Genomic DNA, 16,271 nt, shown 5'->3' with positions numbered 1-16,271 from the left:
GATGTGTGTGGGTGTGTTTGTGGGTGGGGTGTGTGGGGGGTGGGTGTTTGGGTGGGGGTGTGTGTGTGGGTGGGGGGGGCTGTGTGTGGGGGGGTGGGTGTGTGTGTGTGGATGTCTGTGGGGGTGTGAGTGTGTGGGTGGGGAGGTGTGGGGGGGTGAGTGTGTGTGTGGGGGGGGGTGTTTGTGGGTGGGGGGGGTGTTTGTGGGTGGGGTGTGTGTGTGGGGGGGGTGGATGGGGGTAGTGTGAGTGGGGGGGGGGGGGATTGTGGGTGGGGTGTGCGGGGGGGGGGGTTGGTGTGTGTGTGTGGGGGGGGGGGTGTGGGGGTTGGTGTGTGTGTGTGGGGGGGGGGGATTGTGTGTGTGTGTGTGTGGGTGGGGTGTGTGTGGGGGGGGGATTGTGTGTGTGTGTGTGTGTGGGTGGGGTGTGTGTGTGTGGGGGGATTGTGTGTGTGTGTGTTTGTGTGTGGGGTGGGGGGGATTGTGGGGGGGGGGGGGGGATGAATTCCGCTGATTAAGTTTGGAAACTGCCCCACTTCCTGGTTCCTGAGCCTCTGATTGGATTTTGATCTCAGCAGGTTCCTCACTGCCCTTCCCTCCGCTTCCCGACTTTCCCTCCGCTTCCCGGGGGAGTTTCCAGCGCGGGTCAGGGATTCATTCCCGAGTCAGGATCCAGCAGCAGCTCCGGGACAGCCCCGGGACAGCCCAGCAGCTCCCAGCAGCTCCGGGACAGCCCCGGGACAGCCCAGCAGCTCCCAGCAGGTAAATCGGCTTCTGGCTGCAGCTTTCTGTGTCTTTAATCGCGGATTGTTAAATTGACGCCAGGAATCCCGGTCAAATGTTTATTGTCCACCAGGAAATTTCAAACAAACTCTTGGGGAATTGGGAAATAACAAGTTCAGAATTGTTGGGATTTAATCTTGAGGGGGGGGGGGTTAATGATTTCACCCAGTCACTGTCCTGACTGGCAATATTCCTTCCCTGGATCCCAATCCTGGAGCTCCCTCCCTCTCTAACAGCACAGTGGATGTACCTACACCGCAAAGCAGAGCGCCCACCCCCTGGGTGAAACATACTTTCCTCTGTCAGGCTGGTAACTTTTGAAGGTTTTTCCTTTCAGTGAATAACAAAGAATTTTGGTGAAATGCAAATGTTTGAACAAAAAATAGAGATTTTGTTGTTACTGAGGATGAAATATGATGGGGGCATTAATTCAAAATTGAGACAATTATGTGTCTGATTTGGTTCTGGAAGTGGAAGAATCTTCCATTTGCTAACAGAACATGAGGATTATCGGAGTAATGTGGGTCAGAATTCCCCGCGACCCACCCTGGGCTACATTGAACTGAATAAAATTTCTATATTTTTAATTGGAATCTGGGAGGCGAATATCTCAATACAGAGTCTGACCAGGAAGAGTCGGCTCAAATGGTGAATTTAATACAAATTGGAAACAGAAAGTCAAACATTGAGAAAAATTGGATTGTGAGAGAAAATAAAGCCAGGAGGTAATCAGTAATGTTCTGTTTGCGCCCAGTGCGAGATCACAACTTTTCAAAATTATTTTTCCAATTAAGGGGAAATTTAGTGTGGTCAATCCGCCTACCCTGCACATCTTTGGGTTGTGGGGGCAAAACCCACGGGGAGAATGTGCAAACTCCATACAGTCAGTGACCCAGAGCCAGGAGCAAACCCGGGATCTTGGTGCTGTGACGCAGCAGTGCTAGCCTCCGTGCCACCCTACGAGGTGGTAAGTAGTAGAATATACCAGATTGACGAGTGGCTGGAGAGATGGTGTCGGAAGGAGGGATTAGGATTCCTGAGACATTCGGATGATTCTGGGGAAGATGAGCATTGTCCAAGCTGGACGGGTTGTCCCTCCGAAAGACTGGAACCAATATCCTCACGGAGGCATTCACTCGTGCTATTGGGAAGGAGCCGTTTTAGCTCAATTGGCTGGACATCTGTTTCGTGATACAGAGAGAGGCTGACGGCCTGGGTTTAATTCCTGTACCATTGAGGTTATTCATGAAGGCCCACCTTCTCAATCTTGCCCCATAGGTTAAATCCCCACCAGTCATGGCAGCTCTCCCCCACCCCCTCCACAATGAGAAAACAGCCTGTGTTCATCTGGGACTTTGTTGACTTTCTGGGAAGGGTTTAAACTGGAGTGACAGAAGGAATCGGAACCTGTGCGGGGACAGTGGGAAACAAAGGCTAATCAGGCCATAGTACAAACAAAAAGTGTAAAACTGTTTTTTAAAAAAGACATGTCTCGGTGTTTAGGCCTCTGTTGTTTGTGGTGTACAGAAACGATTTGGAGGAAAATGTAGCCGGTCTGATTAGTAAGTTTGTGGATGACACCAAGGTGGTGGAGTGGCAGCTAGTGTTGAGGATTGTCAGAAGATTCAGCAGGATATCGATAGGTTGGAGACTTGGGCAGAGGAATGGCAAATGGAGGTTAATCTGGACAAATGTGAGGTAATGTATTTTGGGAGGGAAAATATACCGTAAATGGCAAAACACTGAGGATTATAGAAAGTCAGAGAGATCTGGGCGTGCAGGTACACAGATCTTTGAAGGTGGCAACACAAGTAGACAAGGTCGTCAAAAAAGCAAACAGAATGCTTGCCTTCATTGGACGGGGCGTCGAGTATAAAAACTGGCAAATCATGCTGCAGTTGTGTAGAACCTTGGTAAGGCCGCACTTGAAATATTGCGCACAATTCTGGTCGCCATACTACCAGAAGGATGTGGAGGCTTTGGAGAGGGTGCAGAGGAGGTTTACCAGGATGTTGCCTGGTCTGGAGGGTGTCAGCTATGTGGAGAGGCTGAATAGACTCGGACTGTTTTCATCAGAACGACGGAGGTTGAGGGGCGACCTGATAGAGGTCCACAAGATTATGAGGGGCATGGATAGAGTGGATGGGCAGGCACTCTTTCCCAGGGTGGAGGGGTCAGTCACCAGCGGGCATAGGTTTAAGGTCCATGGGGTAAAGTTTAGAGTAGATGTGAGAGGCAGGTTTTTTACGCAGAGGGTGGTGAGTGTCTGGAACGCGTTGCCAGGGGAGGTTGTGGAAGCAGATACATTAACGGTGTTCAAAAGGCATCTTGACAAACACATGGATGGGACGGGTATAGAGGGATACGGCACAAGGAAGTGTTGAGGGTTTTGAATAAGGCTGGCATCATGACCAGTGCAGGGTCACAAGGGGTCACAGTCTCAGGATACAGGGAGACTAGATGGAGAGGAATGTCTTCACTCAGAGGGTGAGGAACCTGTGGAATTCTTGACCACAGAAAGATGTGGAAACAAGTCACTGAATATATTTAAGAAGGAAATAGATTTCCCGACTCTCAAGATGTCCAGGAGATGGGGAGAGCGCCGGAGTGTGTTGTTGAGGTAGAGGATCAGCCATGATCACGTTGAATAGCAGAGCAGACTCAAAGGGCCGAATGGCCCACACCTATTTTTTTGTTTCTGAGTATTGAGTACCAATTAAGAACTGCAGGAATGAAATTCCAGAATTGTAACCGTTAATTTTTCGCACCAGAGAGAGATTGATAGTAATTAACATCTCTGGTGCTTTTAAAAGGTACCCTTGGACTGAAACAGAAATCTCAGCTTTCTGTGCAGAGTTTAGTCACTCTGCAAGTACAGGAACCTGAAACCATTCATTCCACTCGAGTGGAAGGGACCCAGTGAAATGCAGTTTGTGGAGGAATACCAAATCTGGGACAATACGTTTCCCTGTGCATTTGTGCTCACTCATTCGTCCACCTCTGCCGTTTTTATAGGATTCCCGGTCCGTTCTGTCCAAGTCTTCCACACCTTGATTCATAAACTCAGGCACATTTGGTAAAACTGTTTAATGTTTATTGACAAAACGAAAATACTTCAAGGGGAGGCAGTAGTGTAGCGGTATTGTCACTGGACTAATTATCCAGAGACCCGGGCTGATGCTCTGGGAACCCGGGTCCAAATCTGCCACTGCAGATGGTGAACTCTGAATTCAGTAAATATAGAACATAGAACAGTACAGCACAGATCAGGCCCTTCGGCCCTCGATGTTGTGCCGAGCTTTGTTCGAAACCAAGGTCAAGCTATCCCACTCCCTGTCATTCTGGTGTGCTCCATGTGCCTATCCAATAACCGCTTGAAAGTTCCTAAAGTGTCCGACTCCACTCTCACAGCAGGCAGTCCATTCCACACCCTAACCACTCTCTGAGTAAAGAACCTACCTCGGACATCGCTCCTATATGACCCACCCGAGGAAAGAGTCTCTGAACGTCCACTCTATCTATTCCCCTCATCATCTTATAAACCTCTATTAAGTCGCCTCTCATCCTCCTCCACTCCAAAGAGAAAACCCCTAGCTCCCTCAACCTTTCCTCATAAGACCTATCCTGCAAACCAGGCAGCATCCTGGTAAATCTCCTCTGCACCCTTTCCAATGCTTCCACATCCTTCCTATAATGAGGTGACCAGAACTGCACCCAATACTCCAAATGTGGTCTCACCAGGGTCATGTATAGTTGCAGCATAACCCCGCGGCTCTTAAACTCAAGCCCCCTGTTAATAAACACTAACACACTACAGGCCTTCTTCGCAGCTCTATCCACTTGAGTGGCAACCTTCAGAGATCTATGGAGATGAACCCCAAGATCTCTCTGTTCCTCCACATTCCTCAGAACCCTGCCGTTGACCCTTAATCCGCATTCAAATTTGTCCTACCAAAATGAATCACCTTGCACTTATCAGGGTTAAACTCCATCTGCCATTTTTCAGCCCAGCTCTGCATCCTATCAATGTCTCTTTGCAGCCTACAACAGCCCTCCATCTCATCCACTACTCCACCAATCTTGGTGTCATCAGCAAATTTACTGACCCACCCTTCAGCCCCCTCCTCCAAGTCATTGATAAAAATCACAAATAGCAGAGGACCCAGCACTGATCCCTGTGGTACACCGCTGGTAACTGGTCTCCAGTCTGAAAATTTTTCATCCACCACCACCCTCTGTCTTCTATGTGATAGCCAGTTAGTTATCCAATTGGCCAAATTTCCCTCTATCCCACACCTCCTTACTTTCTTCATGAGCCGACCATGGGGAACTTTATCAAACGCCTTACTAAAATCCATGTATACGACATCAACTGCTCTACCTTCATCTACACACTTAGTTACCTCCTCAAAGAATTCAATCAAATTTGTGAGGCAAGACTTACCCTTCACGAATCCGTGTTGACAATCCCGGATTAAGCTGCATCTTTCCAAATGGTCATTAATCATATCCCTCATTAACTTTCCATTAACTTACTGATCACCGAGGTAAGCCTAACTGGCCTATAATTACTAGGGTCATTCCTATTCCCTTTCTTGAACAGAGGAACAACATTCGCCACTCTCCAGTCCTCTGGCACTATCCCCGTGGACAGTGAGGACCCAAAGATTAAAGCCAAAGGCTCTGCAATCTCATCCTTTGCCTCCCAAAGAATCCAAGGATATATCCCATCTGGCCCAGGGGACTTATCGGCCCTCAGGTTTTTCAAAATTGCGAATACATCTTCCCTCAGAACATCTACTTCCTCCAGCCTACCCGCCTGAATCTCACACTCATCCTCAAAAACATGGCCCCTCTCCTCGGTGAACACTGAAGAAAAGTATTCATTCAACGCCTCTCCTATCTCTTCTGACTCCATGCACATTCCCACTACTGTCCTTGACCAGCCCTAACCTCACCTTGGTTATTCTTTTATTTCTCACATAAGAGTAAAAAGCCTTGGGGTTCCCCCTGATCCGACCCGCCAAGGACACAAAGAACAAACAAAGAAATGTACAGCCCGGGAACAGGCCCTTCGGCCCTCCAAGCCCGTGCCGACCATGCTGCCCGACTAAACTACAATCTTCTACACTTCCTGGGTCCGTATCCCTCTATTCCCATCCTATTCATGTATTTGTCAAGATGCCCCTTAAATGTCACTATCGTCCCTGCTTCCACCACCTCCTCCGGTAGCGAGTTCCAGGCACCCACTACCCTCTGCGTAAAAAAACTTGCCTCGTACATCTACTCTAAACCTTGCCCCTCTCACCTTAAACCTATGCCCCCTAGTAATTGACCCCTCTACCCTGGGGAAAAACCTCTGACTATCCACTCTGTCTATACCCCTCATAATTTTGTAGACCTCTATCAGGTCTCCCCTCAACCTCAGTCATTCCAGTGAGAACAAACCGAGTTTATTCAACCGCTCCTCATAGCTAATGCCCTCCATACCAGGCAACATTCTGGTAAATCTCTTCTGCACCCTCTCTAAAGCCTCCACATCCTTCTGGTAGTGTGGCGACCAGAATTGAACACTATACTCCAAGTGTGGCCTAACTAAGGTTCTATACAGCTGCAACATGACTTGCCAATTCTTATACTCAATTCCCCGGCCAATGAAGGCAAGCATGCCGTATGCCTTCTTGACTACCTTCTCCACCTGTGTTGCCCCTTTCAGTGACCTGTGGACATGTACTCCTAGATCTCTTTGACTTTCAATACTCTTGAGGGTTCGACCATTCACTGTATATTCCCTACCTGGATTAGACCTTCCAAAATGCATTACCTCACATTTGTCCGGATTAAACTCCATCTGCCATCTCTCCGCCCAAGTCTCCAAACAATCTAAATCCTGCTGTATCCTTTGACAGTCCTCATCGCTATCCGCAATTCCACCAACCTTTGTGTCGTCTGCTAACTTACTAATCAGACCAGTTACATTTTCCTCCAAATCATTTATATATACTACAAAGAGCAAAGGTCCCAGCACTGATCCCTGTGGAACACCACTGGTCACAGCCCTCCAATTAGAAAAGCATCCTTCCATTGCGACTCTCTGCCTTCTATGACCTAGCCAGTTCTGTATCCACCTTGCCAGCTCACCCCTGATCCCGTGTGACTTCACCTTTTGTACTAGTCTACCATGAGGGACCTTGTCAAAGGCCTTACTGAAGTCCATATAGACAACATCCACTGTCCTACCTGCATCAATCATCTTAGTGACCTCCTCGAAAAACTCTATCAAGTTAGTGAGACACGACCTCCCCTTCACAAAACAATGCTGCCTCTCTCTAATACGTCCATTTGCTTCCAAATGGGAGTAGATCCTGTCTCGAAGAATTCTCTCCAGTAATTTCCCTACCACTGAAGCAAGGCTCACCGGCCTGTAGTTCCCTGGATTATCCTTGCTACCCTTCTTAAACAGAGGAACAACATTGGCTATTCTCCAGTCCTCCGGGACATCACCTGAAGACAGTGAGGATCCAAAGATTTCTGTCAAGGCCTCAGCAATTTCCTCTCCAGCCTCCTTCAGTATTCTGGGGTAGATCCCATCAGACCCTGGGGACTTATCTACCTTAATATTTTTTAAGACACCCAAGACCTCGTCTTTTTGGATCTCAATGTGACCCAGGCTATCTACACACCCTTCTCCAGACTCAACATCTACCAATTTCTTCTCTTTGGTGAATACTGATGCAAAGTATTCATTTAGTACCTTGCCCATTTCCTCTGGCTCCACACATAGATTCCCTTGCCTATCCTTCAGTGGGCCAACCCTTTCCCTGGCTACCCTCTTGCTTTTTATGTATGTGTAAAAAGTCTTGGGATTTTCCTTAACCCTATTTGCCAATGACTTTTCGTGACCCCTTCTAGCCCTCCTGACTCCTTGCTTAAGTTCCTTCCTACTTTCCTTATATTCCACACAGGCTTCGTCTGTTCCCAGCCTTTTAGCCCTGACAAATGCCTCCTTTTTCTTTCTGACGAGGCCTACAATATCTCTCGTTATCCAAGGTTCCTGAAAATTGCCGTATTTATCCTTCTTCCTGACAGGAACACGCCGGTCCTGAATTCCTTTCAACTGACACTTGAAAGCCTCCCATATGTCAGATGTTGATTTGCCCTCAAACATCCGCCCCCAATCTAGGTTCTTCAGTTCCCGCCTAATATTGTTATAATTAGCCTTCCCCCAATTTAACACATTCATCCTAGGACCACTCTTATCCTTGTCCACCAGCACTTTAAAACTTACTGAATTGTGGTCACTGTTCCCGAAATGCTCCCCTACTGAAACATTTACCACCTGGCCGGGCTCATTCCCCAATGCCAGGTCCAGTACCGCCCCTTCCCTAGTTGGACTGTCCACATATTGTTTTAAGAAGCCCTCCTGGATGCTCCTTACAAACTTCGCCCCGTCTAAGCCCCTGGCACTAAGTGAGTCCCAGTCAATATTGGGGAAGTTGAAGTCTCCCATCACCACAACCTTGTTGTTTTTACTCTTTTCCAAAATCTGTCTACCTATCTGCTCCTCTATCTCCCGCTGGCTGTTGGGAGGCCTGTAGTAAACCCCCAACATTGTGACTGCACCCTTCTTATTCCTGATCTCTACCCATATAGCCTCACTGCCCTCTGAGGTGTCCTCCCGCAGTACAGCTGTGATATCCTCCCTAACCAGTAGTGCAACTCCGTCACCCCCTTTACATCCCCCTCTATCCCGCCTGAAACATCTAAATCCTGGAACGTTTAGCTGCCAATCCTGCCCTTCCCTCAACCAGGTCTCTGTAATGGCAACAGCATCATAGTTCCAAGTACTAATCCAAGCTCTAAGTTCCGCTCCGCCTGCAGCTCCGCTCTACTACCCTCTGCACAGCTCCTTTCTCAAATAAACCTTTAACCTGGTCTTTAACCTGGTGTTGTGAAACATCTTCCTGTGGGTTTAAATGGATTGATAAAAGGGGGATCTAAAAAATAAGTATTTATCTTGTGAGTTGTGCTCTGAAATTCTCTGCCAGAAAGAGTGGAGGAAGCAGATTTAACAACTTGCATCAGTGAATTGGGCATTTACTGGAAGGCCTAATGTTCCAGGACTATTGGGAGAGAGCAGGAGGTTTCATGGGAGGTGGGCAGCGTCCCTGTCTCTGAGCCAGAAACACCGGGTTTGAGCCCCACCCCAGGCCAAGAAAGGTGTGTTCATAATGCGGCCAAACAGGTTTGGTGTCAATCTGCACATCCTCCCAACATAAGAAGAGGAGAAACTCCTGGTCAGCTGTGCTAGGATGTAACTAGTCGGGTTGACAAGGGGGACCCAGTGGATGTGGTATATTTGGACTTTCAGAAGGCTTTTGACAAAGTCCCAATTAAGAGATTAGTGTGTAAAATGAAAGCGAATGGGATTGGGGGTAGCAAGTAAGCGGCAGGTACAGCAGGCGGTAAAGAAGGCAAATGGTATGTTGGTCTTCATTGCGAGAAGATTCAGGTACAGGAGAAGGGATGCTTTGCTGCAATTATACAGGGCCTTGGTGAGGCCACACCTGGATAATTGTGAGCAGTTTTGGTCTTCTCTGAAGGGAGTGCAGCAAAGGTTTACCAAACTGATTCCTGGGTTTGCAGGACTGACGTACGAGGAGAGATTGAATCGGTTAGGATTGTTCTCGCTGGAGTTCAGAAGAATGAGGGGGGATCTCGTAGAAACCTATAAGATTCTAACAGGACTGGACAGGGTAGATTCGGGAAGGATGTTTCCAATGATGGGTGTGTCCAGAACCATGGGTCACAGTCTGAGGTTTCGGGGTAAACCATTTCGGACAGAGATGAGGACACATTTCTTTACCCAGAGAGTGATGAGCCTGTGGAATGTGTTACCACAGAAGTAATTGACGACAAAATATTGTTTGGTTTCAAGAAGCAGTCCGATATCGCACTTCGGGTGAAGGGGATCATAGGATATGGAAGAAAGCGGGATTAAGAGTTGGATGATCAGCCATGATCGTGATGAATGGTGGAGCAGGCTCGAAGGGCCGAATGGCCTCCTCCTGCTCCTATTTCTATACTGGAAGTCCCAGGTTGCTTCGCCCCCTTCAGCAGGAGCACGCATATTCTCCAAGGGCTTCTGAGTAAACCAGATCCTGACGCCATAGGCTGCACCCGGACCCAGGATATGACAATGACCTCTATTTTTGCATTCAATGCCTCTATTAATAAATCCTCAGAAACGATCTGCTTTATTAATTGTTCCCTCAGCATGTCCTGCCACCTTCAATGATTTTTGTACATAGACACCGAGGCACCTCTGTTCCTGTATCTCCTTTTGAGTTTCTCTCTCTATTTTATTCTGTCTCTCCACATTCTTCCTTCCAAAATGAATCACCTCTCACGTCTATGCAGTGAACATTGTCAGCCTAATCCACCAATATGTCGATGTCCTTCTGAGGTTCAAGGCTATCCTCATCACAGTTGACAAGGGGCTGGATTCTTCCGCTCCATCTGCCGCAGGAACGCCACAGGTGAGGCGCAGACAATGGAGAAATCCATGAACCTCGGGCGGGATTCTCCTGTCGTTGGGAGGAAGCAGCCGGAGAATCCCACCCAAGGTTTCCAATCTTCAAATCATTCGCAAAATTTGTAAATTACGCCCTTCATACAAAAGTCTGGGTCATTAATAATCAGGAAGAGCAAGGGTCCCAACACTGACCCCTGGGCAAATCCATGACAAACATTCCTCCAATCTGATATGCAACTATTTATCACTATTCTTTTGCACTGAGTGCCGAATTTGGTGCTTTTTGAGTGCGATAGTGAGAGTTTGGTGACCGAGGGAGTATAAGGCTTCATTTTTATCTAAAGTTTAGTCTTTCTTTTATTTAGTTAATTAATTTAAAAGTTGCTGTTTGGTTTAGAAGAAGGTGAATTTTCAATCAGCTTTAAACAGGCTTCTACTTCTAGGCACTTGCAGCTGGAGCTTGTTAATTAGTTAATTGGATTAGGCCAGTTTTTCAGAGGCTAGATTCACAGTATAAAAGTGATCCCCTACAGTGCAGACTTTGTTTGCACTGAGTGCTGAATTTGGTGCTTTTTGAGTGCGATAGTGAGAGTTTGGTGACCGAGGGAGTGCTGAATTTGGCGCATTTGAGTGCTGTAGTGAGAGTTTGGTGTCCTGAACCAAATTCGGCGAAAAGTGGCTGCCACCAACAGAACCTTCACCACAATAGAACACAGAACATACAGTGCAGAAGGAGGCCATTCGGCCCATCGAATCTGCACCGACCCACCTAAGCCTGAACTTCCACCCTATCCACGTAACCCAATAACCCCTCCTAACCTTTTTTTTGGACACGAAGGGCAATTTAGCATGTCCAAGCCACCTAACTGGCACGTCTTTGGACTGTGGGAGGGAACCGGAGCACCCGAAGGAAACCCACGCAGACACAAGGAGAACATGCAGACTCCGCACAGACAGTGACCCAGCGGGGAATCGAACCTGGGACCCTGGCGCAGTGAAGCCACAGTGCTAGCCACTGTGCTACCATGCTGCCCACACACCCAGACATACTAAAGCAAATTGCTGAAATCAAAGCCACCAACTGGTGGATAGTTTTTGGAACTGGGGCTCAAATATACAAATACATCCATTCATTCGACTTCTCAAATTTGTCTATCATTCTAATTCTGTTCACGTTCGGCTAACTCATCATCCTTATTGTCAAATTTCGCCAATGGCAAGCAAAAGTCACTCAAGGTCAGGAAATGGGACCTGTGGTCACAGCACTGGCTTCTCTGATGACACCACATTAAGAACCTTTGTGAATCTCATGTATTTCTGCACTGATTGTACCCATTGTACCTGCTGAAATGGCTTTTTGATATTTCTGTGAATTTATTTATATTTATAATTTGTAAGTTTTCTTTTTTCAGTGATGTACTTGTATCTTTTCTGTTGTTTAGCAGCTGTATATGTAATGTTATTTGTATTTTGTCGAAAGGTTAGTTTATTCGGTAGTTGTACCAAGCCTTACTTGACTTCACAAGTGACTGACGATGCTGCACAGGCCTTGAATCTATGATCCATCACGCTTCACGGTCAGGATCAAGAGGAGGGATATGTGGCCAGCTAAAATTGAGTCCAGCAAGGAATGCTGGGAAAGGTGGTCAGGTGTTGTGGACAAGCAGGCTGCAGAACAGATCAAACAAAGTTGCAGCAAAAGGCTTTGCAGACTTGAAAAGATTTTGCAGGTTGATGCAAATAGCATCGGCAAATGGCCATCTCCAGTTTTCCACTGAGTGCTGAATTTGGTGCTTTTTGAGTGCGATAGTGAGAGTTTGGTGACCGAGGGAGTGCTGAATTTGGTGCTTTTTGAGTGCGATAGTGAGAGTTTGGTGACCAAGGGAGTTAGGTGAGGAGGGAGTAAGGTGCTCCTTTCATTTTGTTTCCGACATTTCCGCAAAGAGTGCGAAGAGAGCCAGGAGTTTACAGGAAGTGTAGCTGACTGGGAGCAGAGTCGGAGGGCGGAGATCTAGTTAGTCCACAGGGCAGCTATATTCTGTAAGGTAAGAGGGGATGGAGGCTAGGCCAGTTACATGCTCCTCCTGTAGGATGTGGGTGGTGAGGGATACCACCGGTGTCCCCACTGACTATACCTGCGGGAAGTGCACCCAACTTCAGCTCCTCAAAGACCGTGTTAGGGAACTGGAGCTGAAGCTGGATGAACTTCGGATCATCCGGGAGGCAGAGGGGGTGATTGAGAAGAGTTACAGGGAGGTAACCACACCCAAGGTACAGGACAAGAATAGCTGGGTTACAGTCAGGGGGAAAAAAAAAACCAGGCAGACAGTGCAGGGATCCCTCGTGGCCATTCCCCTTCAAAACAAGTATACCGTTTTGGATGCTGTTGGGGGGGATGACCTACCGGGGGAAGGCCCTAGCGGCCAGGTCTCTGGCACTGAGTCTGGCTCTGGGGCTCAGAAGGGAAGGGGGGAGAATAGAAAAGCAATAGTTGGAGGAGATTCAATGGTTAGGGGAATAGATAGGAGATTCTGCGGTCGCGAGCGAGACTCCCAGAAGGTATGTTGCCTCCCGGGTGCCAGGGCCAGGGATGTCTCGGATCGTGTCTTCAGGATCCTTAAGGGGGAGGGGGAGCAGCCAGAAGTCGTGGTGCACATTGGTACCAACAACATAGGTAGGAAAAGGGGTGTGGAGGTAATAAACAAGTTTAGGGAGTTAGGCTGGAAGTTGAAAGCCAGGACAGACAGAGTTTTCATCTCTGGTTTGTTGCCGGTGCCACGTGATAGCGAGGCTAGGAATAGGGAGAGAGTGCAGCTGAACACGTGGCTGCATGAATGGTGTAGGAGGGAGGGCTTCAGGTATTTGGATAATTGGAGCGCATTCTGGGGAAGGTGGGACCTGTACAAGCAGGACGGGTTGCATCTGAACCAGAGGGGCACCAATATCCTGGGAGGGAGGTTTGCTAGTACTCTTCGGGAGGGTTTAAACTAATTTGGCAGGGGAATGGGAACCGGATTTGTAGTCCAGCAACTAAGGTAGCCGATATTCAGGACGCCAAAGCTTGTAATGAGGCAGTGGGGAAGGGAACACTGACAAAGGAGAGTATTTGCAGGCACGGAGATGGGTTGAAGTGTGTATACTTCAACGCAAGAAGCATCAGGAATAAGGTGGGTGAACTTAAGGCATAGATCGGTACTTGGGACTACGATGTGGTGGCCATCACGGAAACTTGGATAGAAGAGGGGCAGAAATGGTTGTTGGAGGTCCCTGGTTATAGATGTTTCAATAAGATTAGGGAGGGTGGTAAAAGAGGTGGGGGGGTGGCATTGTTAATTAGAGATAGTATAACAGCTGCAGAAAGGCAGTTCGAGGAGTATCACCCTATTGAGGTAGTATGGGTTGAAGTCAGAAATAGGAAAGGAGCAGTCACCTTGTTAGGAGTTTTCTATAGGCCCCCCAATAGTAGCAGAGATGTGGAGGAACAGATTGGGAAACAGATTTTGGAAAGGTGCAGAAGTCATAGGGTAGTAGTCATGGGCGACTTTAACGTCCCAAATATTGAGTGGAAACTCTTTAGATCAAATAGTTTGGATGGGGTGGTGTTTGTGCAGTGTGTCCAGGAAGCTTTTCTAACACAGTATGTAGATTGTCCGACCAGAGGAGGGGCAATATTGGATTTAGTACTGGGTAATGAACCAGGGCAAGTGATAGATTTGTTAGTGGGGGAGCATTTTGGAGATAGTGACCACAATTCTGTGACTTTCACTTTAGTAATGGAGAGGGATAGGTACGTGCAACAGGGCAAGGTTTACAATTGGGGGAAGGGTAAATACGATGTTGTCAGACAAGAATTGAAGTGCATAAGTTGGGAACATAGGCTGGCAGGGAAGGACACAAGTGAAATGTGGAACTTGTTCAAGGAACAGGTGCTACGTGTCCTTGATATGTATGTCCCTGTCAGGCAGGGAAGAGATGGTCGAGTGAGGGAACCATGGTTGACAAGAGAGGTTGAATGTCTTGTTAAGAGAAAAAAGGTGACTTATGTAAGGCTGAAGAAACAAGGTTCAGACAGGGCATTGGAGGGATACAAGATAGCCAGGAGGGAACTGAAGAAAGGGATTAGGAGAGCTAAGAGAGGGCATGAACAATCTTTGGCGGGTAGGATCAAGGAAAACCCCAAGGCCTTTTACACATATGTGAGAAATATGAGAATGACTAGAGCGAGGGTAGGTCCGATCAAGGATAGTAGCGGGAGATTGTGTATTGAGTCTGAAGAGATAGGAGAGGTCTTGAATGAGTACTTTTCTTCTGTATTTACAAATGAGAGGGGCGATATTGTTGGAGAGGACAGTGTGAAACAGATTGGTAAGCTCGAGGAAATACTTGTTAGGAAGGAAGATGTGTTGGGCATTTTGAAAAACTTGAGGACAGACAAGTCCCCCGGGCCTGACGGGATATATCCAAGGATTCTATGGGAAGCAAGAGATGAAATTGCAGAGCCGTTGGCAATTATCTTTTCGTCCTCACTGTCAACAGGGGTGGTACCAGGGGATTGGAGAGTGGCGAATGTCGTGCCCCTGTTCAAAAAAGGAACTAGGGATAACCCTGGGAATTACAGGCCAGTTAGTCTTACTTCGGTGGTAGGCAAAGTAATGGAAAGGGTACTGAAGGATAGGATTTCTGAGCATCTGGAAAGACACTGCTTGATTCGGGATAGTCAGCACGGATTTGTGAGGGGTAGGTCTTGCCTTACAAATCTTATTGAATTCTTTGAGGAGGTGACCAAGCATGTGGATGAAGGTAAAGCAGTGGATGTAGTGTACATGGATTTTAGTAAGGCATTTGATAAAGTTCCCCATGGTAGGCTTCTGCACAAAGTAAGGAGGCATGGGATAGTGGGAAATTTGGCCAGTTGGATAACGAACTGGCTAACCGATAGAAGTCAGAGAGTGGTGGTGGATGGCAAATATTCAGCCTGGATCCCAGTTACCAGTGGTGTACCGCAGGGATCAGTTCTGGGTCCTCTGCTGTTTGTGATTTTCATTAATGACTTGGATGAGGGAGTTGAAGGGTGGGTCAGTAAATTTGCAGACGATACAAAGATTGGTGGAGTTGTGGATAGTAAGGAGGGCTGTTGTCGGCTGCAAAGAGACATAGATAGGATGCAGAGCTGGGCTGAGAATTGGCAGATGGAGTTTAACCCTGAAAAGTGTGAGGTTGTCCATTTTGGAAGGACAAATATGAATGCGGAATACAGGGTTAACGGTCGAGTTCTTGGCATTGTGGAGGAGCAGAGAGACCTTGGGGTCTATGTTCATACATCTTTGAAAGTTGCCACTCAAGTGGATAGAGCTGTGAAGAAGGCCTATGGTGTGCTCGCGTTCATTAACAGAGGGATTGAATTTAAGAGCCGTGAGGTGATGATACAGCTGTACAAAACTTTGGTAAGGCCACATTTGGAGTACTGTGTACAGTTCTGGTCGCCTCATTTTAGGAAGGATGTGGAAGCTCTGGAAAAGGTGCAAAGAAGATTTACCAGGATGTTGCCTGGAATGGAGAGTAGGTCTTACGAGGAAAGGTTGAGGGTGCTAGGCCTTTTCTCATTAGAGCGGAGAAGGATGAGGGGCGACTTGATAGAGGTTTATAAGATGATCAGGGGAATAGATAGAGTAGACAGTCAGAGACTTTTTCCCCAGGTGGAACACACCATTACAAGGGGACATAAATTTAAGGTGAAAGGTGGAAGATATAGGAGGGATATCAGAGGTAGGTTCTTTACCCAGAGAGTAGTGGGGGCATGGAATGCACTGCCTGTGGAAGTAGTTGAGTCGGAAACATTAGTGACCTTCAAGCAGCTGTTGGATAGGTACATGGATTACGGGAAAATGATATAGTGTAGATTTATTTGTTCTTAAGGGCAGCACGGTAGCATTGTGGATAGCACAATTGCTTCACA

At 47.5% G+C, this 16,271-nt stretch overlaps 1 protein-coding gene across 2 annotated transcripts in view; it reads left to right on the top strand.

The window, feature by feature from the left end:
• Positions 1-560: 560 nt before the first annotated feature.
• LOC140389482 (leucine-rich repeat-containing protein 31-like) overlaps positions 561-16,271 on the top strand; it is a 223,064-nt gene continuing 207,353 nt past the window's right edge. The window contains exons 1-2 of one of the 2 annotated variants that reach the window (XM_072473615.1): positions 561-693; positions 745-759. The gene's annotated coding sequence lies outside the window, so the exon portion shown is untranslated. Of the gene's footprint in view, positions 760-16,271 lie in introns of both variants that reach the window. The other variant, XM_072473614.1, reaches the window with a different exon arrangement.

This window comes from Scyliorhinus torazame, chromosome 14 (assembly GCF_047496885.1).
Source record: "Scyliorhinus torazame isolate Kashiwa2021f chromosome 14, sScyTor2.1, whole genome shotgun sequence".
Taxonomy (NCBI): Eukaryota; Metazoa; Chordata; class Chondrichthyes; order Carcharhiniformes; family Scyliorhinidae; genus Scyliorhinus; species Scyliorhinus torazame.
Note: the sequence above shows the minus strand (reverse complement) of the source record. Positions and strands in the feature narration are given on the sequence as shown.